Source organism: Macrobrachium nipponense, chromosome 19, assembly GCF_015104395.2.
Source record: "Macrobrachium nipponense isolate FS-2020 chromosome 19, ASM1510439v2, whole genome shotgun sequence".
Lineage (NCBI taxonomy): Eukaryota > Metazoa > Arthropoda > Malacostraca > Decapoda > Palaemonidae > Macrobrachium > Macrobrachium nipponense.
In genome coordinates this window covers 20,461,407-20,488,665 of record NC_061088.1, presented here as the reverse complement: position 1 = coordinate 20,488,665, position 27,259 = coordinate 20,461,407, and the positions used below count along the sequence as shown (strand labels likewise).

At 44.8% G+C, this 27,259-nt stretch overlaps 1 protein-coding gene across 1 annotated transcript in view; it reads right to left on the bottom strand.

Moving 5' to 3' along the window:
- The window catches only part of LOC135214731 (MAP kinase-activated protein kinase 2-like), a 94,014-nt gene that overhangs the window by 41,682 nt on the left and 25,073 nt on the right, over positions 1–27,259 (bottom strand). The gene's annotated exons all lie outside the window — the stretch shown is intronic.

Genomic DNA, 27,259 nt, shown 5'->3' with positions numbered 1-27,259 from the left:
TTCAAGTAAGAAGTTAGATTCTTCCACTCTTGTGCACTCAATTTCTCACACTCGTTACACGTATTCTCAAATCGAGCATTCAACCATTCTACACCCACTACAAGTAGTGTGAGGATCTACCGAAGCTTTCGGAATCCTCACCTTACAGCCCTCATTCACACACTCTGAAACTAACACTAGAGTCAGACATATTCACGAATTCCAAAAACCAAGTCCAAAAAACAGTCCACGATAGCGAATGCCAAACAACGATCCAAGTACGTCACCAAATATAGCGAGAGATGATCAAAAGCTTTGCGAAAAACGAATTCTAGTCAGGGGGGGGGAGGAAGTAACAACAATGTTGATACCGCCGGCGACAGAGAGAATCTGATTAGAAAACGGGAATAGTTCCTAGTCCTGCCACCCAGAGCAGGGCGGTAGATCACCTGACCTACCTGTAGCGAGTGCCGCGAAATTTGAAATTATGTCGGGAACGACGGAGTCGATAGCTATGTATATATCTGACAGGTAAGTTGAATGTATGAAAAGGAAAATTAAGGGTAGAAAGGTTTGAATGGTATAACAAGAGACATGAATGGTGGTAAAGTTCAAGGAATGAAAGGGGTTGCAGCTAGTGGCTGAAGGGACACGCTAAAAAAACCCTAAGTAATACCCTCAGTGTACTAGCGGAACTACCCCACTATGGGGGGGGTAGCATATACAGTGCTGTATTGGAGAGTGAATGCATGTACAGTGCTGTACTGTTGAGTGAACTGATGATAAAGCAACAAAACCAAAAAGGATTTTGGATTTTACACCAATGAAACCTTACATCTCAGAAGCAATCTTCACTATATCATAGAATAAAACAAACATTTTTAGCATGTTATATAGTATTACGTGCTCCTAATGTAAGCAGAGACCGCTGGTTTTACCTTGCAATATAAAGGGTAAAAAAAGATGATGGACTCTCAAATGAGTGTCACTTTACTCTTCTACATTAAGGAGTCAAAATGAAACTAAACCAAACTATCGAATGGGCAGCTTCTGTTTGCACTTTGATATAGTATATGTAACTTCAATTAATTATGTGAAATGTTATTGTTATTTATACAATTAAGTTTGTTCATACTTACCTGGCAGATATATATATAGCTGTATTTTCTGAAGTCCGACAGAATTTCAAAACTCGCGGCACACGCAGTGGGCGGCCAGGTGTTAGTACCCATTCCCCGCCGCTGGGAGGCGGATATCAGGAACCATTCCCATTTTCTATTCATATTTATTAATGCCACTGTCTCCTGAGGGGAGGAGGGTGGGCAATTTAATTATATATATCTGCCAGGTAAGTATGAACAAACTTAATTGTATAATAACAATAACATTTTGTTCATGCCACTTACCTGACAGATATATATATAGCTGAATCCCACCTTCGGATGGTGGGAAGAGACAGAATAGGATTTTTTAGGAAACTTAAATTAAGTAGATGATATACATCTTGGTTCCTCACCTGTTTGCAAAGTAGACTATGTGAAGTTACTTGTCACTTAAGGCTGCTTTTGCTTAAATCAGAGTTGCCAGCCAGGTGGAGACCTGTAGTGCTGGTGCGCTCTGGATGATCTGTCAAACGGGTACGAGACCTCAACGTGACAAGACCATCGAGGCCATACATATGAGGGCAACGAAGCAACTGACCACCACCTGACCAACTATTCAAAAAAACCCCTTAAAAACTAACTAAAGGATGGGAGATCTTCACATAAGACTCACCACAACCTAAAAACACAACAACAAAACTAACCTAATCCTAACTAAGGGATAGGGAAAGAGCTACTTCCGGACCCCAAGACTGTGTCCGCAGAAACGTATGGCCCCAGTGAATTACAATCGTCATAAATCGTTCTCACATCCCTTAGGTAATGTGAGGCGAAGACGGAGTTACTCCTCCAAAAGGTGCAATCAAGAATGTCCTTGATTGACATGTTCTTTTGGAAGGCAAGAGAGGTAGCGACAGCTCGAAACTTCGTGAGCTTTCACTCGTAAGAGGCTCAAATCAGTCTTCTGGAAAGATGAATGAGCCTCCTTAATGACGTCCCTTAGAAAGAAAGCAACAGCATTCTTCGATAAAGGTAACTCTGGTCTCTTCACAGAGCACCAGAGATTACCTGAGGGACCTCTTACCTCTTTTGTTTCTATGTACATAGAACTTGAGAGCCCTGACCGGGCACAGGACTCTCTCTGGTTCTTGGCCCACCAGACTTGACATACCCTTGATCTCGAAAGTTTTCGGCCAAGGATTCGAAGGATTTTCATTCTTCGCCAAGAAAGTTGGGTTCAACGAGCAGACAGCATTGTCTCCTTTGAATCCCATTAAATTACTAACGCTTGAATCTCACTAACTCTCTTAGCCGTCGCAAGAGAAGTTAGGAAAAGAGCCTTCCTTGTCAAGTTTCGAAGAGACGCTGCCTGAAGCGGTTCGAAAGGACTTGACATAAGGAACTTAAGAACCACGTCAAGGTCCATGACGGAGGTCTCATTTGAGGAACCTTCGAAGTCTCGAAAGATTTTAAAAGGTCATGAATGTCCTTTTGTTGTCAGAAAGGTCAAGGCCTCTGTGCCTAAAAACCGCTGACAACATGCTTTTATATCCCTTGATGGTAGGGACCGCTAATTTCTGCACATTCCTGAGAAAGAGCAGAAAATCAGCTATCTGGTTCACAGAGGTCGAGGAAGAGAAACTCCCTCCTTTTTACACCATGCCCTGAAGGAAGCCCACTTCGATTGGTAAACAGCTCTTGTGGAAGCACGTCTTGCATGTGCGATTGCTCTCGCAGCTGCTTTCGAAAAACCTCTCGCTCTGGCCAACTTTTCGATAGTCTGAACGCAGTCAGACCCAGAGCGGAGAGGTTTTGGTGAAACCTTTCGAAGTGAGGCTGTTTGAGTAGATCTTTCCTCCAGGGCAATGTCCTTGGAAAGTCGACAAGGAAAGACATGACCTCTGTGAACCATTCTCTCGCTGGCCACATCGGAGCGATCAGGGTCAACCTCGTCCCTTCTGATGCCGCAAACTTCCTCATGACTTCCCCAAAATCTTAATGGTGGGAAGGCGTCACAAAGTCTAGACCCGTCCAATTCCAAAGCACGCACTACCGCGATCGCTTCTGGATCCAGGACCGGGGAGCAATAAAGAGGAAGTCTCTTGGTCCTTGACGTCGCGAATAAGTCGACCAGAGGACGTCCCCACAACGTCCAAAGGTCTCGACACACCCGTCCTTGTTCAAGGGTCCATTCCGTCGGTAGGATTTTGTTTCCCGACGACTGAGAAGATCTGCCCTGACGTTTTGCACTCCTGCAATGAACCTCATCAGGATTGTCACATTTCTTCTCTTTGCCCACCGCAGAATCTCTCTCTCCAGCAGGGAAAACAAAGTTCTGGAGTGTGTTCCTCCCTGATTTTTCAAATAAGCGAGTGCTGTGGTATTGTCTGAGTTTACCTGAACAATCTTGTTCTTCAAACTCCTTTCGAAGAACTGCAGGGACAGAAATATTGCTGCCAGTTCTTTGACATTTATATGCCAAGCTACCTGTTCCCCTCTCCAGGAGCCTGACACTTCCTTCCCTCCTAGTGTTGCTGCCCCCCCAGCCCGTGATGGAAGCGTCGGAGAACAACACTAGGTCGGGCTCCAGAAGACTTAGGGACAACGCCCTCCTGAAGCTTCTGAGGGTCCAAACCACCATCTTAGATGGTTCTTTATCGGAAGTGATATTCTCAATATGGCATTGAGATCGTCCTTGGCCTTCACTCGTCCGCAAGGAAAAATTGGAGAGGCCTGAGGTCAGTCTTCCCAAGGAAACAAACCTTTCTAGCGAGGAATGGTTCCCAGCAGACTCATCCATTCCCTCGCCGAGCAAGTCTCTTTCCCTAGGAAGGCTGAGATCTTTTCTAAGCCTAGCCGCTGACGTTCCTGGGACGGAAACGCTCGAAAGCCACTGAATCCATCTGAATCCCCAGATACACGATGGACTGTGTTGGGGTCAGATGCGACTTTTCGAGGTTGACCAGAAGTCCCAGGGACTTTGCTAGGGCTAAAGTGAACTGCAAGTCCTTCAAACACTTCTCTCTCGACAACGCTCTGATCAGCCAGTCGTCGAGGTACAGGGAAACTCCTATTCCCGAAGAGTGTAGCCACCTCGCCACGTTCTTCATGACTACAGTGAACACCTTGGAGCCGTGGTCAGGCCGAAACACATAGCTCTGAACTGCCACACTTTTTTGTCTAAGACAAACCTTAGATACTTTCTTGAAAGAGGGTGGATCGGGATGTGAAAGTACGCGTCCTGCAAGTCTAAGGACACCATCCAGTCGCCCGGTCTCAAGGCTCCCAGAACAGAATGAGGCGTCTCCATGTGAATTGGTCTTTTCCACGAAAAGATTGAGCCTGCTTACATCTAGAACTGGACGCCAACCTGACGACTGCTTCGGTACTAGGAAAATCCTGTTGTAAAAACCTGGAGACCCCAGGGTCCGCGACTTGTTCCACCGCTCTTTTCTCGATCATTTGTTGAAGGAGATCGAATAATACTTGCTTCTTCTCTCCCTGATAGGATGGAGAAAGGTCTCTGGGTGAGTCAGTATAAAGAGGAGGAAGATCTAAAAAGGGTGGATCTTGTACCCCTGTCCTCCACGATCTTGAGGGACCAAGAGTCCGTGCCCTCTCTCTCCACGCTCCCGCAAAAAAAACTTCAGTCTGGCTCCCGACTGGTGTCTGAAGGACATGCTTCTCACTTGGAAGGCTTTGACTTAAAGGAAGCTCTTCCTCGTGAAAACCCTCTCCCTCAAGGAGCTGCTCTCGAGGGGGGAGCCCCACGAAAGGGCTTAACCTTCTTCGGCGGCGTCGAACCGCAGCTGAAGAGGTTGAAGGTACTGCCGAACGTCTTGTAGACTGGGCTAAAAGGTCCTGCGTTGCCTTCTCTTGCAAACTGTTAGTCAGGGGTCCTTTACTAAAGTCTGGGGTGAGAAATGGTTCGAAAGAGGAGAAAACGCAAATCCGCTTTCTGAGCTGGAGTTACTGAACGAGCTGTGAAATTGCACAGCAAAGCTCTCTTCTTCAATAAGGCTGTTCCAAAATGAGAGACGATCTCCTCCGAACCATCCCTGACGGCTTTGTCCATACATGCTAACACGCTGGACAGCTCCCCCAGACTGAGAGATTCTGGGCTTCTCGCTGCAGATCCAGAACTCCCAAGCACCCAGTCAAGGAAGTTGAACACTTCAAGAGTCCGGAGCTTCCGAGGTCCCGGGATTGGCAGAACCCTTCAAAAAAAAATGATGGTCCGTCTCCGTAGAGGTCCAGGTCACTTTAGCAGAGGATAAAAGAGACCTCCTCTGCAAATCCACCAAGCTGGAGAAATCTCCTTGAGCTGAAGAAGGGATACTAACTCCTACTTCTTCTTTGGTTCTATACCAAATGCCCCCTTTTCCGCTGAGTCTAGCTGGAGGCAAAGCGAAAGTCGTCTTGCCTTGATCTCTCCTTCGTACCATCCAATCTTGGAGTTTCTTAAACGCACGTTAGTGGAGAGCGAAGTTTTCATCTCAACAAACTCCGGGGTTTTACCAGTCTTAGATGATGAAAACTGCGAAGGAGGAGACTTGGGAGCTGCAGGCTGAAACTTGTCTTCGAAAGAAGAACGCAACAGCCGCACGAGAACTTTATAGTCCGATATTGAAGGGGTGGGGCCGCAGAAGGTTCCTCTTCAACCGAGTCAGCCGAACTACTCAGCTCTCCTTCCTTCTCTACACGGAAGCGGAGACCGCCTGTCCGGAGAGGGCGTACTAATGTCGGTCTTTGACTTAATCAAAGGACCCCTATCCTTACTAGAGGAAGCCTTATTTCGGCTGTCTTCTTTATGACGCTTACCACTTGAAGCAGGTAGAGCGTCCTGACGAGGACGAGCGTCCTTAGCGACACCCGAGGCAGCCTCACTTGCCAGAGAAGCGTCCTTTAACGTTTCTTAAACGAAAAGGGAAGACATTTTAGCTGGAATCCGTTCCTGTGCGCGCAAACTATCGTCTTGGGGTACGACTTCTTGGTCGGAGTCCCCAAAAGCGTCTTGAAAAGCGCCCTGAACGTCCTGGCGAGCGTCCTGCCAAGCGTCCTGGCGAGCGTCCTGACGAACGTCCTGCCTATACGTTCCTGGGCCAAGCTTTCCTGCCAATAAGCGTCCTTCAGTCGGAGCGTCTTGCCGAAAGTGTCCTGCCAAGCGTCCTGCCAAAGCGTCCCATGCCGCTAGCGTTCTGCCTAGCGTCCTGACGAAGCGGTCCATGTCGAACGTCGTGCTGAGCGTCCTCCTCAAAAGCGTCTGACGCAACGTCCTTCCCTAGAGGACGAACGAGATCGGCGAATCGCCGAAGGAGAAGCGATCGGCGAACGAGACGAAGTAAAAGGAGAGGGAGAAGGAGACTGCTTCGTCCTCTTGACGGGCAGTCTAAGGTCCTTCCTCCGCTTAGGCTCGACTGCTGCTGGGCGAGTCCTCTGAGCCATAAGCGTCGATAGCTGGTCCTGAAGGGACAAAAGAATGTTCTTCGTTGGAGAAGAAACGAACATGAGGAAGCAGGTGGACTGATCCTGCGAGAAGACGAGGGGCGAGGGGACGCCTCCTTCCTTCTCACAGTACAGCTACCTGCTTCTCATGGGAGACGCGCCTGTGCACGCAACCCAGCGTCCTCATCGGAGGAGATCTTACCCCTTTTCTGAGGCGGAAAAGCGTCATACGCATCCTCCGACGAAAGCGGCGATACAGGACGTGAAGCGTCCTCAACACGAAACGTCCTTTTCAGAGGACGAGAGTCTCTCCGAGCGCTCCACCCCTTGCGCGGGGAGGACGCTTCGGAGGACGAAAAAGCACTCTTTCAGGACGCACGCTCGTGCGCGGCTCCTTGGCAGCCTGGGACTTTGCCACAAGGCCTGCCGAAGGGACGCCAGATCGGTGGGGAGCCCCCGTAACCCTCTTGCGGCTTTCGACATACCCTCTCCCTGAGTCTTGGGAGTCTGATAGAGGTCTAGCCTAGAGGCATTATGGGCCGATCTGACGCCCCCTCCACAACACTAGGGGCACGATCACACACTTGCACCGAGCCAGTTTCCAAGGCTTTCACTTTGGTCTCCAGAGTGCGTAGAGACTCCAAAATAAGAGAGAGAGCATTAGCTTCTCCCGACACAGAATCAGAGCCCGAAGGCAACACAGGTTTAGGGGTTGCAAACTCTACAGGTGTTAATACAGGAGAGATGTTTAGCCTTACCTTTGGTAGAACCACTCCTGGAGGAAGACCTCCTGATCCTATCGCGCTCCAATTTAAGGCGATAGGACTCATATACTCTCCAATCATCATCGGTCAATCTCTCACATCATTGCACCGATTATCCCCACAAACAATTTATGCCCCCTACAACTCATACATACTGTGTGGGGGTCTACCGATGCTTTCGGTAGCCTCACCTTACAATCAGTCCTCACACACACACTGAAACTCACAGCACTTGATCCAGACATATCTTTTTATAGAAAAGCCAATCCAAAATCAAAAAACAGTCCACTATCACGCATGCCAATTCAACAATCCAATTCAATACCAAAAAACCAATCAGATACTTAAAAGCGCGAGTCAAATCCAAAAAATCCTGAGCAGGTCTGTAAACAGTTGTTTACCACCGACCGGCGACAGAAAAAAAATGAATAGAAAATGGGAATGGTTCCTGATTATCCGCCTCCCAGCGGCGGGAATGGGTACTACCACCTGGCCGCCCACTGCGTGTGCCGCGAGTTTTGAAATTCTGTCGGACTTCAGAAAATACAGCTATATATATATCTGTCAGGTAAGTGGCATGAACAAAATTTCTCTTTCACTTAGTGAAATTCTTTCATTGTGTAGATACATTAATATAAATTTTCTCCTACAATGAAGGATACAGATACAATGAATACAAACCATATGTTTTCCCAGGTCGTAAGTACTGTAGCATAACCCATCAAAGTTTCAAGTTGCTGATACACCAACTTGAAATTTTCTCGAGAAAAACATATCTAATTCTCACTAAACACAGACATAACTCCATAAACCTTCATGAAAATTATTAAATACGTATGTGATATAAATATTATTTTGGGATGAGTAATATAAAAAAGAATTAAGTTCATCAATATTCTGTTCATTCAAGTACGTATATGAGAGTCAGAACAAACTGCTAATGAGGATGAGAGTTACCTCATTCCTTTCAGGGAAATTAAAATTCCCGTGTAGGTTAAAGGTAGCCCTACCTGAGCATTCTCTTTAATGATAATGTAGATAATTATCTATAAACTGTTAAGTACTAATAAGCTATTCTGCAAAATCAAGCAAGAAAACGTATCATTCTCGCTTGCTCCTGAACACATTTAAATAAATAAAGCCATCCTCATGAATACATTATCCTTGTTTTAACAAAAGAGGTCACACCAATAACCTTTCCGTCTCAGCAATACAATGCCATTTCTATCCAACAATAGATTTAGCCCAAACTGAGAAACTAGCTCAGGGGCCATGTTTCATTTACTCTTGTGCATTCCATATTCTGATTTCTTGATATTTCTTGATGGATTATATAAACAAGGACCTACAAAATCACAAGGCTGAGGCTTATTTTTACCATAACTATTTTCCATATTCTTTTAAACAAAATATTTACAGTATGGCATCATACTGTATTTCTAACTCTTGCCAAAGCAAAGAAATCAGGAAAGTGACCATTACACTGTAACAAAAATAACTCGTCGAGTAGCTACAGTTATTTTTGTTACAGTGTAATGGTCACTTTCCTGTTGATCTGCAAACAAGCTACCTTGTTTGCAGATCAACACTAGTTGAAGAGAAGTTATGAAAAACTAAGAAGCATGATAAAGGTGCTTCATGGTCTATAACTTATTTCTATAATCTTAAACAGGTTAGTTGAATCAGGCAGTTCCCAGCTTATGGCAGGGGTTCCATCACCAGCGGCGCACTGTAAGCCAAAAATTGCTGTAACCTGAAGCATCATAATTACACTAATGGGAATAATAACCGTAAATCCGGGTTAAAGCACCATAAAGTGGGTAACAGCACCGAAAAATCGGGTTTAATGGGGCTATGAGCCTAGCGCCATAAGTCTGGAACGATATAACCCGTGATTGCCAGTAAGGGTGCATGCTAATTTCATCAACAGAAGCCTAAATTTGTTTACAGTATAAGATAGAGCAGGTTATCTAAGGAAATCATATGGGAGGTCATGGAAATGAGGCTACTTATTAAAAAAAAAATGACAAAATTTCTAATAAAATAATAAAAGCCCCTTATGGGCACTGGCTTTCAATTCTGTTACTTCATGGTTCTTTCATTAACCCCTTCCCTCTCACATTTTTTTATCCCAAATTCCAGTCTTTATGAAGCATATTTTTTTATTGTTTATTTCTAAAGTATATGCTAAAGTGATAAATCACCTGGAATATTTCTTCATAAAAAAATATGTTTTTGTCAGGACAGTCTTCAACTATTACATAACTTCTCAAGGCCGATTTTTCTCAGAAATTATAAAAAACCAAGGAAAATAAAAAATAAAGAATACATTTATTGCATTTTCATCTATATTTTATTCTTTCATAATTCTTCAGTATAAAATAATTACAATGATAAATGCAGGCTGTGCAGGAGATGGTGGTTTATCATCCAAAATTATTATTCTTTGGCAGCCTTGGTTACCAGGAATATTATCATCATCATCTTCACCTGAAGTATCAGAGTATTCTGACATCATATCACCATCACTTTCACTCCCTGAATTGTCCATTCCATCATAATACTCTGTATCACTATCACTCTCACTACTTATGATAGTTATATCCATAATAATAAAAGAAAAATCCATAAAAAACAATAGAAGTCCCAAATAATTCTCTCTGACCTACAGTGGTCCCCGTATTTGCGGGGGATGCGTTCTAGACACCCCACCCCCTCCCATGAATAGTTGGAACCCCTATAAAAATGCTTACAATGGCCTATGTATTTTGTTAGTTAAAACTCACAAAAACCTACTAAAAATATTTTTATAACCACACTGTTGTTTTTTGTAATAGTTTCTTTCACAAATGTGCAATTTTTGATTATTATAAATAAAAAAAAAAATAAAAAAAAAAAAAGGAATTTGTGAATATTTCTCATACGGAAATACTGCAAATAAGTGGATTTCCCGCGAACATACTGGGGAGGCATATGTTCCAGACAGAAACAGAGAATGTGTGAGTCTGCAAATATGATATTGTAATGATACAATTAAGTTTGTTCATACTTACCTGGCAGATATATATATAGCTGATAATTTCCGACACCGACAGAATTTAAAACTTACGACACACGTAGTGGGAGTCAGGTGGTTAGTACCCATTCCCGCCGCTGGGAGGCGGGTATCAGGAATCATTCCCATTTTCTATTCATAATTTTTATTTCCACTGTCTCCTGAGGGGAGGTGGGCGGGTACTTAATTATATATATCTGCCAGGTAAGTATGAACAAACTTAATTGTATCATTACAATATCATTTTGTTCATGCAACTTACCTGTCGATATATATATAGCTGAATCCCACCTTTGGTGGTGGGAGAGGACAGAAATAGAGGATTTAGGAAACACATATGTGCAGATAATTGATATCTTGATTCCTTACCTGTTAGCATAGCTGGCTCGTGATTACTGCCACGTAAGTCTGCTTGTGCTACTAGAGTTGCCAGCGAGGTAGAGACCTATATAGCTGGTGCACTCCAGATGATCTGTCAACAGGGGCGAGACCACGACGTGACTAGACCATGGACCATAGTAATGAGGGCAACGAGACAAAAATACCACCACCTGGCTTAGTTTACCAAAGGTATCCCACTTAACTAAGCTAATGGAAGGGAGACCCGCCCCAGGCGGTCACCCCACAACCATGAACACAAATTAAAAACCCCCTAATCCCTAAAGGATAGGATGAGTGTTACCTCCTGCCCCAAAACAGTGTCTGCAGCAATGTATGGTCCGAGGGAGAAAGCAATTTTCGTATGTCACTTTCACCTCCCGCAGGTAGTGTGAAGCGAACACCGAATTGCTTCTCCAAAATGTGGCATTCAAAATATCTTTGAGAGCCATATTTTTGTGAAAGGCTACCGAAGTAGCAATAGCTCTCACTTCGTGAGCTTTTACTTTCAGAAGCTTTAAATCACTGTCACTACACTTATTATGCGCTTCTTGAATCGTATTCTGATGAAGAACGCCAGTGCGTTTTTCGACATAGGAAGATCAGGTTTCCTCACTGAACACCACAAATTGTCCATGATGAACCTCTGCAATCCTTAGTTCTCTGCAGATAGACTTTAGAGCCCTGACAGGACACAGGAATCTCTCACGTTCGTTCCCAACTATATCTGCCAACCCTTTGATTTTTCGAAGGACCTCGGCCACCGGTTTTTTGGCAAGGATTTTTTCTCCGTTTTCCTTTGAGAGAAACATGGGGGAACGTAACACAACCCGCACTACTTTCTGAAAAGCCCGATATGCTTGCTAATGCCTGAATTTCGCTAACCCTCTTCGCCGTCGCCAGAGCGGTTAGGAAGATCGGTTTTTTCTTCGTCAGATTCCTGATAGAAACTGAATGAGCGGTTCGAAGTTACTCGACATCAAATATTTGAGTACCACATCCAAGTTCCACGAGGGTACTTTAGGCTGGACTACCTTCCTAGTTTCGAACGATCTAATGAGATCGTGAATGTCCCTATTATTAGACAAATGAGTCCTCTGTGTCTAAAGACTACAGAAAGCAACACGCTCCTGTAGCCTTTAATAGTTGGAACAGCCAACTTCACTTCTTCTCTCAGATGAAGAAGGAAGTCAGCTATCTGGCTCACAGAGGTTGTGGTGGAGGAAAAATACCCTTCTTTTTTTTCCTGCACCAGGTATCTGAAGACGGCCCACTTCGATTGGTACAATCCGGAAATCGAGTCGGGAAGGGGGCCCTCCCCTTGCCGGTGGGGGGGCCAATCGCCTTCGCCACAGGTCTTGAAAAACCCCTCGCTCTGGCCAACTTCTTGATAGTTCTGAACGCAGTCAGACTCAGAGCGGGGGAGGTTTTTTTTTTTGTGGTACCTTCTCGAAGTGGGGCTGTCTGAGTAGATCTTTCCTAAGGGTAGAGTCCTCGGAAAGTCTACAGGAAGGAAACCAAATCACCTCTGTGAACCAGTCGGCTGCCGGCCAGAAGGGGGCGATGAGAGTCATCCTCGCTCCTTCCTATGATGCCGCAAACTTCCTCCATCACTTCTAGAGGATCTTGAGCGGGGAAAAGCGTATATGTCTAGGCCCGACCAACTCCAAAGTAGGGCGTCTACCTGCGACTGCTCCCGGGTCCAGAACTGGGGAGCAATAGAGTTGAAGTCTTCTCGTCCTGGACCGTTGCGAAGTACATCCACCTGTGGACAGCCCCACAGGTTCCACAGCGACTGGCAAACCTCTTGATGAAGGGTTCCACTCTGTCGGCAACAGCTGTCCTCGTCGACTGAGAAGGTCCGCCCGAACATTCTGTACTCCTGAAACACGAACCTTGTCAGGATCGTTGACTTCTTGCGCTTTTGCCCACAAACAGGAGTTCCTTTGCGATGGCAAACAGAGAGGCGAGTGAGTTCCCCTTGATTTCTTAGGTATGCCAGCGCTGTGGTGTTGTCCGCATTGATCTGAACGACCTTTTTTGCCGGATACTTCTTCCTGGAAAAACCTGAGAGCCAGATAAATGGCTGACAGCTCTTTCAGATTGCTGTGCCAGGACACCTGTTCCCCTCTCCAGGTGCCCGACACTTCTTTCCCTCCTAGTGTTGCTCCCCAACCCGTGGACGACGCGTCGGAAAACAAACCACTAGGTCGGGTTCCGAAGTTTGAGGAGAGCCCTTCTGCGAGCTTCCGGGAGGATCTGACCACCAACTTAGGTGAGTTCCTTCAAACCTCTCTTGTTAAGCACAAGATCGCCTCCAGATCTTTGCTTGTTCTTCCAACTGTTTGGCTAGGAAGAATTGAAGAGGTCTGAGGTGGAGCCTTCCCAGAGAAACAAACTTCTCCAGTGAGGAAATGGTCCCCAGCAAACTCAAAAAAATCCATTCCCTCACCGAGCATGTTTCCTTCCCCAGAAAGGTCGCCACTTTCTCCAAGCATTGAAGTTGTCGCCTGGGACGGAAAAGAAAACCCGAAAGCCACTGAGTCCATCTGAATCCCCAGATAGACTAAAGATTGAGACGGCGTCAATGCGACTTTTCGAGGTTTACCAGAAGCCCCAGGGACTTTGCTAACATCATGGTCGTGTGCAGGTCCTCCAGACACCGTTCGCGCGATGAGGCCTCGAATAAGCCCAGTCGTCTAGGTAGAGAGAGATCCGTATATTCTCCAAATGAAGCAGCCTTGCCACGTTCTTCATTAGAATGGTGAAAACCCATCGGCGCTGTGGTCAGACCGAAGCAAAGTGCCCTGAATTGGAATACCTTCCCCTTCAGGACAAATCGCAGGTATTTCCTTGATTGGGGAGTGGATGGGGACGTGCAAAATACGCGTCTTGGAGGTCCAGTGAGACCATCCAATCCCCCGGTCTCAAAAGCTGACAGCACCGATTGAGTCGTCTCCATCTGATTTCTTCTTTCTCACAAGAGATTTAGACTGCTGACATCGAGGACGGGTCGCCACCCCCCCGAATGTTTCGGCACCAGGAACAGGCGGTTTGTAAAACCCTGGTGATTCCAGGTCGAAGACCTGTTCTAATTCCGTTGCTTGGCTTCTCGATCATTTGTTCCAGCAGATCGAAAAGCACTTTCTGCTTCTCTCCTCGATAAGAGGGAGACAAATCCTTTGGTGTTGAGGATAGCTGGGGGCGGGCGACTTCAAGAACGGGATCCTGTACCCTTTCCTCAACGACATCCAGCGACCAAGGGTCGGCATCTCTCTCTTCCCAGGCTCTCGCGAATCGAAGAAAGCCTGGCTCCTACCGGCGTCTGAAGGACTTCCGACTCACTTCCTACTCTTTGACGGAGCAGGGGTTTTTCCTCTGGAAGAGCCTCTTCCTCGGGAGGCTGCTTTCGAGGAAAGTCCAGCACGAAAGGGCGTTTCGATTCTTGGCAAACGAAGCTCCAGAAGATGAAGCAGCTGCTGGCCTTCTAGAAGACTGAGCCAGAAGATCTTGCGTTGCTTTTCCTGAAGGCTTGAAGCTATGTCCTTAACCATAGCCTGGGGAAAGAGATGGTCTGAGAAAGGAGCGAAGAGCAAGTCCGCCTTTTGCGTTGGAGAGACGGATTTGGCCGTGAAGTTACAAAGAGCGCTCTCTTCTTAAGAATCCCCGAGCTAAAGTGCGTAGCCAACTCCTCAGAACCATCCCTGACGGCCTTGTCCATACAAGCAAGTACGCTGGACAGCTCCCCCAGACTAATAGTATCAGACCTCCTTGACCTTGCATCTAAAACTCCAAGACACCAGTCAAGAAAGTTTTTTGAAGACCTTCCCCTAGAGTCCTGAAGAGGCCTTTTAGGTGAAAGTCGAACTCGTTATGGGTTCCACGTGACTTTTGATGAAGACAGAAGGGCTCTTCTGGAGGCGTCTACGATGCTCCCCCAAAGTCACCTTGAGGCAGAGGCTGGTAGTTTAACTCCTATGTCTCTCCTGTCTCGTACCACATGCCTCCTTTACCGCAGAGTCTTGAAGGCGGTAAAGCTAAAGAGGACTTTCCTGACGCTTTGCCTCTTCTCCATCCATTCATTGACTTTCCGGAACGCTTGCTTCGTGGAAAGCGACTTCTTCATTCTTCTTTTAATGAACCCCGATGCCTTCGTTGCCTTAAAAGAAGAAATTGAGAAGGAGGAGTACGAGGGGCTTCCGGTTGAAAAGTTTCTCCGAACTCCGACTTGTAGCAGGACGGCATCAAAACTTTATAGTCCGATGAGACCGTAGTTGTTGTTGTTCTTCCTCTGCTTCTACTAAATCGTCGCTAACTCCTTCCTCAGAAAACTGGAGAAGTAGGAGGAAACTCTGAAGAAAATTGACGACCATGAAGGGTTCCTTCATCCACCTGAACTTGCATCGGTGAGGGACTGGTGTCTACCAGCGCGCGCCTTGGCGTCCGAATCCGCACGTTTGGCGCCGACAGGTGCTGCGCTCTACTTCTACCAACACACGTTTGGCGTCCACTGGCGCGCCACCAACCGAGCGGTCCCCACCCTAGTGCACGCTTGGCTTCCTTCCACTGGTGTGCGCCGAGCGTCCGTCAGCGAGCGGCTGCCGCTCACTGGTGCACGTTTATCCCACAACAGGTGCGCGTCTGGTGGCACCTGAAGCGCGCTCCACTTGCACAAAGCGCGCTCAGCCGTATGTGGGTCTACTGAAGCTTTCAGTAGCCTACCTCTACAATCAGTTCTAGAGCAGAACCTAGCGCTAGCTGTACTAGACCCTGACATATTATTCCAAGAAAAATCCAAACCAAAATCAAATCAATCCACTAATAACGTGTGCCTAGCCACCGATCCAATCAATTAATCCAAAAAAAAAAGAACCAAAAGGGATACTCAAGTAGCAATAAGTTCCAAATCCAGACGGAGGTGCTGTAAACAGATGTTCACAACACCGGCGACAGAAAAATTATGAATAGAAAATGGAATGATTCCTGATACCCACCCCCAGCCTCCAGCGGCGGGAATGGGTACTAACCACCTGACTCCCACTACGTGTGTCGTAAGTTTTAAATTCTGTCGGTGTCGGAAATTATCAGCTATATATATATCTGACCAGGTAAGTTGCATGAAAACCAAACTGGAGAATATGAATACAGGGGGTCCACTGTATTCTGTCCTTGTTCATTGTTTTTTGTGCTTTTTTTATTTGAATGCAACTGCTAAATAAGTCATCATGGGACCAAAGAAAGTTTCAAGTACCAATCCTTCTGTAAAATAGGTGAGAAACACTATAGAATTTAAGAAAGAACTCATAGCAAAGTGTTGGAGGTGCTAATTTGTGAAAAGGCAAGTATGATGCACTTCAACCTCAGTAAGAAAATGACTGCAACAAGTGCTGCCATTAGTGAATTTAGGGCCAGCAGAGACTGGTTTGAAATAAGGCTAACGGGCATACATAATGTGCCAACTTCAGTGATTAAGGGCATATTTGTAAAATGGAGTGATTTGAAAAGAATTTTGTGGAGAATTATCATCCAACCAAAAATGATGTAATCTGAGTCTCCAACATGTTTAATGACACTGCCTTGTTTCACCTTAGGCAAATTTTAAAGACGCCAGAAACAAATGTCTGGACAGTTTTGTTGTGCCCAGATAGGTTCTTGAGATCGTAAGTTCTTCGAGGGGGATTCCCCTTTCAAACAATAATCTCTCCTCCTCCTCCCTCTCCACTCCTCTCCATCTTCCATACAATAAACAAGTCTAACAAAGGTAAGAGTGATGTTACATTTTTATTTATCCATTTCATTAGCCATTTGTATTTATTTCTCATTGTTTTCTGTACATAAAACATTTATTCTCCATTAAAAGTAATTTTTAAAATATTTCAGGGTGTCTGGAATGCATTAATGGGATTTACATTATTCCTTATGGGAATTGTTGCAGATTTCATATCGGACTTCGTAAAACATTCTGGAATGGATTATGTACGAAAACCGAGGTTGATCTGTACAGCATTTCTACTAAAAACCCTTTCTGGCTCCCTCCAACCATGACATTCACACAATTCTCACCCTTATACCTTATCAAGTTAAAGAAGAACTACACCTAAGCTATTGTGTAACTGTACAGTACACTGCAAGAATAAGGAAATCTACTTATACCCAATGAGTGGACCTGCAAGCAATGATATCATCATCAAACCTTGGGTGACTGGATTCCTTCACTGAAGTCATGAGTTAGGTAAATAAAAGTTCAAAAATTCTTCACATTTTCCTGGCATATATTTTTTAGATAAATCATAAAACATCGTCTATGATTTTGAAGGACAGGTAAATATTCTGCTTATGTAATACTTGTAGTATGTAATTCTTAAGTTAAAAAAAAAAATTAAATGTTGCACTACAATAAGGCTAACCCTGGTGTGTAGTAACTTTGAACAGAACTGACAATGTAGCATCTAATTTATGATAGAATATGGCCACAAAATTATGCTAAAATCATTGCAAGTTGTGAAGTGTAACGTAAATGTAAGTGACATAAACTATGGTAACTGAATATGTACAGGTTTGTATACTAAATTATCCAGTTCAGTGCAACATAGCCATGATATAACAACTACCTGCAGTTTTGTTAGTACAGCAACATTAAAATGGTCAGTACAGCACATACTAACGAAAACACTTTGGTAGTGGTGTTGCATGCATAATGAGGAGAGTACCATAGCACTGTACTTTTTCTTTATTTTACAACTCAATGCAATTCTGTTTATTCTTTATTATCTAATGTCTGTTACTTTATACACATGAGCTAGAAAGGGCTCTATTTTACTGTTGCTAATTTTGATAATTATGAGTTCTATGAAACTCACTCCCTCACTCTTGACAAAATATGCTTGACACATAGTGATGTGCTCAACATATTGCATGTAATGAATGAATTACATATGTTTCTATATGGTGCTACACTACTGCATTTGTTCTTCACTATGCAACAAGGAATGTCAAATTAACAATGACACTATCTCTTACTGAAAAATACTGAATGTAATGCATGAAATGCTGTCATAAATATAGGTACTATATACATATAGTAATAAGTATCAGCTAGCTAGCTCTCTCTCTTTTTTTTAAGACATACATCACACAATACAAACAAGCAATGAATGGGAAAGATGAACTGCTAAAAATTAGCATACAGTAGATTTGAGGTAGTGTGCTTCATCTTGGTTACTACTGTATATAATACAAAATATGTTAGTGTGGGCTTACATTCACAAAAGTAAAGAAATGCTATGATATCTCATAATATACTGTATGTGTGCACACAATTTAATATGACATGAAATACTGTACCATACAGTCAGTGCTGTTCAACAATATGGGCCGATGCAGTTTAGCATATTAATGCATTATCCATGAAAAATATTATTCTGACAAAACACAATGCATAATGTATACAAAGTATGAGCAATGAATGTTTGTTACATTTACACATGATGATTGTAAATAAGTCCAGTATCATCCCTTACCTCTTTGCTAATCACAGGACATGAAATATACAGTCAATACATCAGAAATGATTTGGAACCATTACCATTTATCAGAGTTACATTACAGACACAACATTCCCATCTAAGCCAGAAATGATTTATTGTTAAGATACAATAAAGTTTTGTACATACTTACCTGGCAGATATATACTTAGCTATAGACTCGGTCGTCCCGACAGAATTTCAAAACTCGCGGCACACGCGACAGGTAGGTCAGGTGATCCACCATTCCCGCCGCTGGGTGGCGGGGTGTCTGGGAACTATTCCCGTTTTCTAAGCCATAATTTCTCTTACACCTGTCTCCTGAGGGGAGGATGGGTGGGCCATTAATCGTATATATCTGCCAGGTAAGTATGTACAAAACTTTATTGTATCTTAACAATATCATTTTTGTACAAGTAACTTACCCAGCAGATATATACTTAGCTGATTGGCACCCTTGGTGGCGGGCAAGAGACAGCTAAAAAACAAAAATAATACTTAACTAAATACATTAAAAAACAGGGAAAAAAACAACCACCTAGTTCTTGGATAACATAATCCATAGTTCCTACCTTATTGGGCTGAAAACTTCATGACTACTGTCGATGAGTCTGCTTGCCTCAAGAGTTTCAACGAGGAATGAACCTATGGTTGAATAACTCTTTGGATCGTGTCAATGGGGGCTAGCCCGCTTACGCGACAGAGCCTATACTGGATCGTACCAATGGGGGCTGACCCACTTACATGGTAGAGCCTTGACCTTATGTCATATCAATGGAGACTCGCCCTCTTACATGACAGAGTTAAGGTTATTAAACAAAAAAAATCACAAAAAGAGCACTGAAGCCAATCCCGATCACCTGACCATGTTAGTCTTGTTACAATCTATGAATTGTAAGAGGGTCCCTATTCCCTCTGACAATTAACCAATAAAAACAACCACCAAATAAAACATTAATTTAAGCCTTAAACTAAAATAGGAAGGATTAGCCTCAGCCCCTTCTCCAGCACTGAATTCGCCGAAACATACGCTCCCAGAGCAAAGCACTTTTCGTACGAAATTTTAACATCTCTTAGGTAATTCGAGGCGAACACCGAATTACATCTCCAAAATGTCGACTCTATAAGAGCCTGAAGCGACCATGTTTTGTGAAATGCCATCGACGTAGCTATGGCTCTCACTTCATGAGCTCTCACTCTGAGAACCTTGAAATGCTCTTCTTCGCATTTAAGGTGAGCTTCCCTTATTACATCTTTTATGAAGAATGTAAGGGGCCGTTCTTAGAAATCGCTCTTTTCGGATCTCTTTTTTACAGAGCACCAAAGACTTTCTTCTGTACCTTTCAGCAACTTCTTCTTCTCCAGGTAGAACTTGAGTGCCCTGACTGGACACAAGTCCTTTCTAGTTCTCTCCCTGTTAATGAAGATATTCCTTTTATCTCAAAGCTTCTTGGCCAAGGCTTTGAGGGATTTTCATTTTTCGCTAGAAAAATGGTTGAAAGGAGCAAATCGCTGAATCTTTCTTAAACCCCACTTTACCTTCCAAAGCTTGCAACTCGCTCACTCTCTTGGCTGTTGCTAACGCAAAAAAGGAATAAAGACTTTCTTGTTAAGTCCCTAAACGAAGCTGCGTGAGACGGTACGAATTTTTCCGACATTAGGAACTTGAGGACCACATCCAAGTTCCAGCTAGGCTTCTTGATACATGTTCTTTCGTGGTCTCAAAGACCTTATAAGGTCATGAAGATCTTTATTGTTTGTCAGATCTATTCCTCTATGTCGAAAAACGGAGGCCAGCATACTTCTGTAACCCTTCACTGTTGAAACTGCCAGGTTACAGTCTTTTCTCAAATATAGGAGAAAATCTGCGATTTCAGTTACAGAGGTACTGGAGGAGGATATTTTCTTTTCCCTACACCATCTTCTAAACAACTCCCACTTCGACTGATATACTTTAGAAGTGGAGACTTCTTCTGGCTCTTGCAATAGCCTTCGCCACTTCTCGTGAAAAGCCCCTTGCTCTGACAAGTCCTTCGACAGTCTGAAGGCGGTCAGACTTAGAGCGGGGAGGTTTTTGTGAAAACCTGTCGAAGTGGGGTTGTTTGAGAAGATCGTTCCTTAGTGGAAGCGATCTTGGAAAATCTACTAACCACTCCAGCACCTCTGTGAACCAATCGAGAGCCGGCCAAAAGGGAGCGATGAGGGTCATTCTTGTTCCTTCCGAGCAAGCGAACTTCCTCAACACTTCTCCTACTATCTTGAAAGGAGGGAAGGCGTACGCGTCCAAGCCGGCCCGTCCAATCTAGCAGAAAGCTGTCTACTGCTACTGCTTGAGGATCCGAGATCGGGGAGCAATAGGTTTCTAATCTGTGGTTCTTGTTGGTCGCGAACAGGTCTATATTGGGCCTTCCCCACAGATGCCCACAGTTGTTGGCAAATCTGAGGATTGAGAGTCCATTCCGTGGGTAGGACTTGATCTTTTCTGCTTAACAGATCTGCCCGACATTTTTCTCTCCCTGTACAAACCTTGTGAGGAGAGATCTTCCTTTCCTGTGCCCAAATCAGCAGATCCTTTGCTGATTCGTACAGGGAAAAGGAATGCGTCCCCCCTTGCTTCTTTATATAAGCGAGGGCTTTTGTGTGTTTGTCCGAGTGAATCTGAATCCCAGACCTGAGACCTGTTCCTCGAAATGAACCAAAGCTAGATGAATGGCAGTTAGCTCTTTCTTGTTGATGTGCCAGGACACTTGTTCTCCTTCCCAAATGCCTGACACTTCTTGCGAACCTAGGGTCGCTCCCCACCCTGAATCTGAGGCGTCTGCAAACAACGCTAGGCGCGGGTTCCTGTAAGCGAAGGGAGATTCCTTTGCTTAGTTTCTGTGGATCTAACCACCAACGGATATTCTCCTTGATCCGTTTCGAGATTGGAAAAGTCTCTCCCAGATTGTTGGACTTCCAATCCCACTTCTCCTTCAGATAAAATTGAAGGGGTCGTATGGTGAAGTCTTCCTAAGGAAACGAACTGTTCCATCGAGGAGAGGGTCCCCAGCAAGCTCATCCATTCCCTCGCGGAACAATGTTCTTTCCTAAGAAGACTGACACCTTTTCTAGGCAGCGTTCTCTCCTTTCCTGCGAAGGATACGCTAGAAAATCCCGAGAATCCATCTGAATCCCCAGATAGACAATACTTTGCTGGGGAGTCAGCATGGATTTCTCGTGATTTACTAAAAGTCCTAAGGACTTTGTCAACTTTAGAGTCACTAAAAGGTCCTCCAGACATTTTTTCTCCGATTGGGCTCTTATTAGCCAATCGTCCAGATATAACGAGATCCTGATCCCTTCCAGCATGTAGCAATAAGCTACATTCTTCATGATGTCCGTAAGACTTGAGGGGCAGTCGAAAGTCCGAAGCACATCGCTCGGAACTGGAACACTTTCCTTGGAACATGAACCTCAGATATTTCCTTGCTGCCGATGAATTGGCACATGGAAATACGCATCCTGAAGGTCCAGGGACACCATCCAGTCCCCTGGACGAAGAGCAGATAGAACAGAGGAAGACGTCTCCATTGAAAATTTTCTTCGTTCAAGACCAAAGAAATTCAGGGCACTGACGTCTAGAACTGGTCTCCATCCCCCGATGCTTTCGGTACCAGAAATAGCCGATTGTAGAATCCTGGGGACTGGAGATCTTGAACCAGTTCTACCGCTTCTTGGAAATCATCTGTTCCACTGCTTGCAACATAGCAAGCTTTCGGACCGGATCCGAGTATCTGGCGGTTAACTCCCTTGGAGTTGTCGTCAAGGGAGGATTTTCCCTGAAGGGGATTAAGTATCCTTTTTTCAGGATAGAGAGGGACAGGAGTCCGCTCCCTTCTGCGCCCAGACTTTGGCAAAGTGGAGTAGCCTGGCGCCTACTTTCGTCTGGAGGACTTGCTGTTCATCTAGACTTCCCGAAGGACCTTCTAGATGGTCTACTCTTTCTCTCTGGTCTTCGACCTCTAAGAGGGGCTCTAGAAGAGGAGGCCCCCCTCGAAAGGGCTGAACAAAAGAGGGTCTCTCTTTCTTCTCTATCGGCACTGCCGGCCTAAACTTCTGGGCTGAGTGCGTGAGGAGATCTTGAGTTGCCTTCTCCGTAAGAGATTTCGAAACCTCTCTAACCGTCTCTTGTGGAAAAAGGTGCGGGGATAAAGGAGCAAAAAGAAGAGATGTCCTTTGCAAGGGTGATACTGCTCTTGCTAGAACGAGCTAAAGACAGATCTCTTCTTCAAAACTCCCGTTCCAAAAAGAGAGGCAACTTCCACAGAACCGTCCATGACCGCTCTGTCCAGGCAAGCCAGGACGCTCGAAAGTTTCCTCCATGGAAACAAAGTCCGTGTCCTGAGCTCTCTTCGCTAATGCTCCTAACGCCCAGTCCATAAAAATTGAAGACTTCTAGGGTTTTAAAGAGGCCCTTTAGAAGGTGGTCCAGCTCACACATGCCCCAAGGTCCCCGCCCTTTAGCAGACAGCAACGACTTCCTCCTAGAAGAGTCCACTAAGGACGCAAAATCCGCATCCGCGGAAGAAGGCAGACCTAACCCCATCGGCTCTTTGGTCTCGTACCACCTTCCTGGTTTGCCTGTTAACTTGGAAGGAGGGCAGGAAAAAACTGTCTTGCCCGCTTCCCTTCTGGAAGTCACACTCTGAAAAAGTTTTCAATGCCTTTTTCATACAAAGAGCGGGGCGCATCTTAACGAAGGAAGACGATTTGAGAGCTTTAGTGCTGGACATCAACGATCCTGGTGAAGGAGGGTCCGCAGGATGAAGGGAGTCTCCGACTTCCTTTAGCAGCAAAAGAGAAAGTCTCTTGTAGTCCGAAACTGCTACATCTACAGGCTCTTCGTCTTCCGATACCTGGTCCAACTGATCTACAGAAGGAGATCGTTTTGGAGTGATCTGGCTCTTCCCGGGAGAAGAACTCCTTTCCCGAGAAGGGGAGCGCGGAACATTAGCACTCCTATACGAAGAGTGAGGCTCCTGTCTGTCGGCAACACTCTTGTGCCTACTAGACTCTTGTTGTCTAGGTTCGCCGGGTTTTTTTTCGTGGCGCTTGCTAGGCTCCTGGCATCCTGATTCAGGGCGCTTGAAAAGATCCCGCGTCCTGATTCCTGACGCTTAACAGGCTCTTGGCGCCCTAACACTTGACGCCTAACGTACTCCTGGCGTCCTGTTTTCTGGCGTCCTAACTCCTGGCGCCCTGACTCCTGACGCCCTGACTCCTGGCGCCCTGACTCCTGGCGCCCTGACTCCTGGCGCCCTGACTCATGGCGTCCTGGCTCATAGCGTCCTGATTCCTGCCTTCTAGCAGAATCCTGACGTCCTGATCCAGCGTTCTAAGCGGTCCTTGACGTTCCTTTTCTTGCGTCTTGCTGCCGCTCTTTGCGTCCTGTCTGGCCTCCATGGTCCTGAAGACCCAAGGGATCCTGATACCTAAATCGGTTTTTTCCTTTTCCGGTTCCTTGTAGCTAAACCGATCGAGACTTCTGCTCGATGCGCTGTGTCTAAGAGGACGCTTCGGGGAAGCCAGCCTATAGGGCGAAAGGGCTCTTCTCTCAGGAGAACAACTCCTATCCGACGAGTCCCTTGACGAAGGCGATAAACGCCCTGGAGATCGTGAGAGTTCTCTCCTATACGAAGAAGGACGCTTAGCGGAACTCTTAACAGGGAGCGAGACATCCTTCCTCCTTGTAGAGTCCTTAGCAAAAGAGCCTACGAGCGACGCTAACTGCTCTTGCAGATTAACCAAAAACTTCTTGGTCGGATCCTGAAGAGCAGGCTCCTCTTGTCTAGTCCTCTTAGGTCCCGAAGGCCAATCCTCGGGAAAACGCTCTGGGCTGGAGTCAGCAGCGTCTCCTTTAGGCGCCTTCCAGGCTCTCTTCAAAGGGCGCGAACGGGAGGCCGAACTCCATCCTCGTTTAGGAAGAGGAAGAGTCTGAGGCCGAAAAACACTCCTTTAGGACGCTTTTCTGCGGCAATCCGAGGCAGCCTGGGACTTAACAACAGGATCTGCCGAAGGGACGCCTGACCGTTGGGGATGTTCTGCATCCTCCCTGCGGCTTTTCCATTCGACATTCCTCCTCCCCTGGTCCTGGGAGTTTGGAAGAGGTCTAGGCCTAGGAGCAATGAGGAACCGGTCAGACGCCCCCGTCCACTGCACTGGGGACACTGCACAAGTCACTATCACCACTCTTACCTTGGTTTAGAGCTCGTAGCTGAGCTTGAAGTTTCTTAATTGAAGCTTTTACATTTTCCCTCTCTGATGAAGAATCTTTGGATTCAGAACAGGGAGAAGCAGCTGAGGCTAAGGGAAAATTGTTAGATGGAGAGTTAATTTCTTGTTCTAAGGAGCAAGATCTACTAGATGACCTAGCTGAAGCCTTCCTCACTCTATCTCTCTCAAGCTTCCTAACATATGATGATAATTCCTTCCATTCAAGCTCCGTAAGGTTCTCGCATTCCACACAGGTGTTAATAAAAAAAGAACATTCATTCTCCCTGCATTAGCGCAAATACTATGCGGATCTAATGCCGATTTATAGGACAGCCTAACCTTACAGTCTTCCCTACTGCAAACTCTAAACATAGGTGAAGCCTTAGCGTCAGACATCGTGAAAGAGTAGTCAAAACCAAAGTCGAAAAACAGTCCACAATAAGCGTATGCCAAGCCAGAGAAAAAAACACAGAATACGTCACCAAAAAACCAATCCAAATTCTCGGCAAACGAGTTGAAATCCAAGATGGAGGAACGAACAATAGGTGTTGTCCGTTTTTTTGTCAAACCGACAGAGAAATTATGGCTTAGAAAACGGGAATAGTTCCAGACCCCGCCACCCAGCGGCGGGAATGGTGGATCACCTGACCTACCTGTCGCGTGTGCCGCGAGTTTTTTTTTTTGAAATTCTGTCGGGACGACCGAGTCCTATAGCTAAATATATATCTGCTGGGGTAAGTTACTTGTACAAAAATGTTACAGTTACTGGACAAGATTTTTTATGGCATAGGCCTATGATATATCTGTATTCATTCCTCCCAAGTCATTCACACTATGCTATTCGGTGTTTACACTTACAAGTTGAAAAACATCTGATTTTCATGTGCTACATTCCCACTTGCCAATTTCAGTTCTCCTGGAAAAGAATAGTACACCTTTGCTTATTTATGCATTACAATAACTCTTGTACACTGTTTGTGCTTGTAGCTGAATTGAGCTAGAACCTAACCTTTAAGTTTCATACCTCGTTCATAAAGTAATCCTATATTTATCCCATATAGGTAGCTCAAAAGTGAGATCAGCTTTTGTAAACTGTAGGTTGACAATTAGGCTACACTATGCAAAATGACAATTAAAGTTGAAATACAGCCAGTCCCCAGGTTACGACGGGGGTTCTGTTCTTGAGATGCGTCGTAAGTTGAAAATCGTCATAAGCCGGAACATTGTAAAAAATCCTAAGAAAACCTCACTTTTAATGCTTTGGGTGATTTGAAAACTATGTAAACTGCATTCGTATTGCATTTTTCATCAAAAAAAACCTTCAAATATTGATTAGTATTTTGCATTTTCGGTGTCATATTTCATCTGCCAGATGAGCGTTGTAGGCGTCATAACCCTGGAACATGTCGTAACCCAGGAAATAATGTCCGCTGAATATAATTGAGAAGGGCCATAACCTCGGAATGTCGTAAGCTGAACCCGTCGTAGCCAGGGGACTGCCTGTATATAAGTTTGGTTCCCATTAAATAACAATACTACAGTGAAAAAATTAAATGAATGGGGAGAGGGAACTTTAGAGAAGGCCAGTTACATATTTCTTATAAGTGTGATGATGAAGCTTCGTAACCTGGGATCCTATGGTTACAGATGCATTGTACATATAGAAAGCCAAGAGGCAATTAACAGTCAACTGCAAGCACGGTATACACAATCGCTAGGCTGCAACATCTTTTCAAAATTATTTTGTAAATAAAATTAAGATGCACAGACTTTTAGCCATTCAGTGCTTAAGACAGTAAAACGAGGGAGTTGGAGTTTTTGGAAAATAAAGAAATCTGATAATAAAGGAGTCAAGGTGCGAGATCTAAAGGTGCAACTGGGAAAGAACCTTGCATTTGCACTATGAAGCAATAGTTACTGTTGGGACAGCAAGAATGAAGAAAGGAACCAAGAATGGAAGTAAAGTAAAATGCTAAAAAGTGGGTGCAGGTGCGGACAAGACAGTATACACCCTTTAGTATGTATCATAGGCTACAGTGCCCTAATATGAGATGCAATGAGGGCACCAATACCCAATGCGGTGCTCAAGTAGACTACGTGCACCTGTGAAGAGATGCAAAAGATCCCTTTCTCACCTACTAGGCTATTCAGTGAAATACAAAATGCTCATTGTTTTATCATTGACACCTTTGCTGAACACTCATGTACAGACACTGGTTAACTTTATATTTGCTCACTCACGCACTACTTTCGAGGATAATGAAAAAATAGGTAACCCTTTGAAGTTAAGATGAAATAGTATAACTCTTGAACTACATTTTGTTACACCAATCAAATAAAGACTGAAGAAAATCAACATAATCATTCGATACAGGGGAAACAACCGAGTGGACTAGGTGGTCCAGTCTTGCCCACTTGTTGATCCACCCTCCGAAAAGGTACTTTTGGTTACTTCGAATGGAGTAGAAGTCTCAAGGTGTTGCTCCCACCACCGATGACTCATGACTGGTGACCATCTCCGGTCTCAAGACCCGTATTAAAGTACTTTTTCGGAAGGTGGATCAACAAGCAGGCAAGACTGGATTAGCTAGTCCACTCAGTTGTTTCCCACATTAACCAGTAATTAGTATATTAGGGTAAACAATCACGGATGATCCACCATCATCACGCTGGATGGGTCTTATTCACTCGATATTTAATTGGTGAAACAAGAATACAATTTATAACTCTAAGCATACCATTCAAAAGATTGAAGTTTCG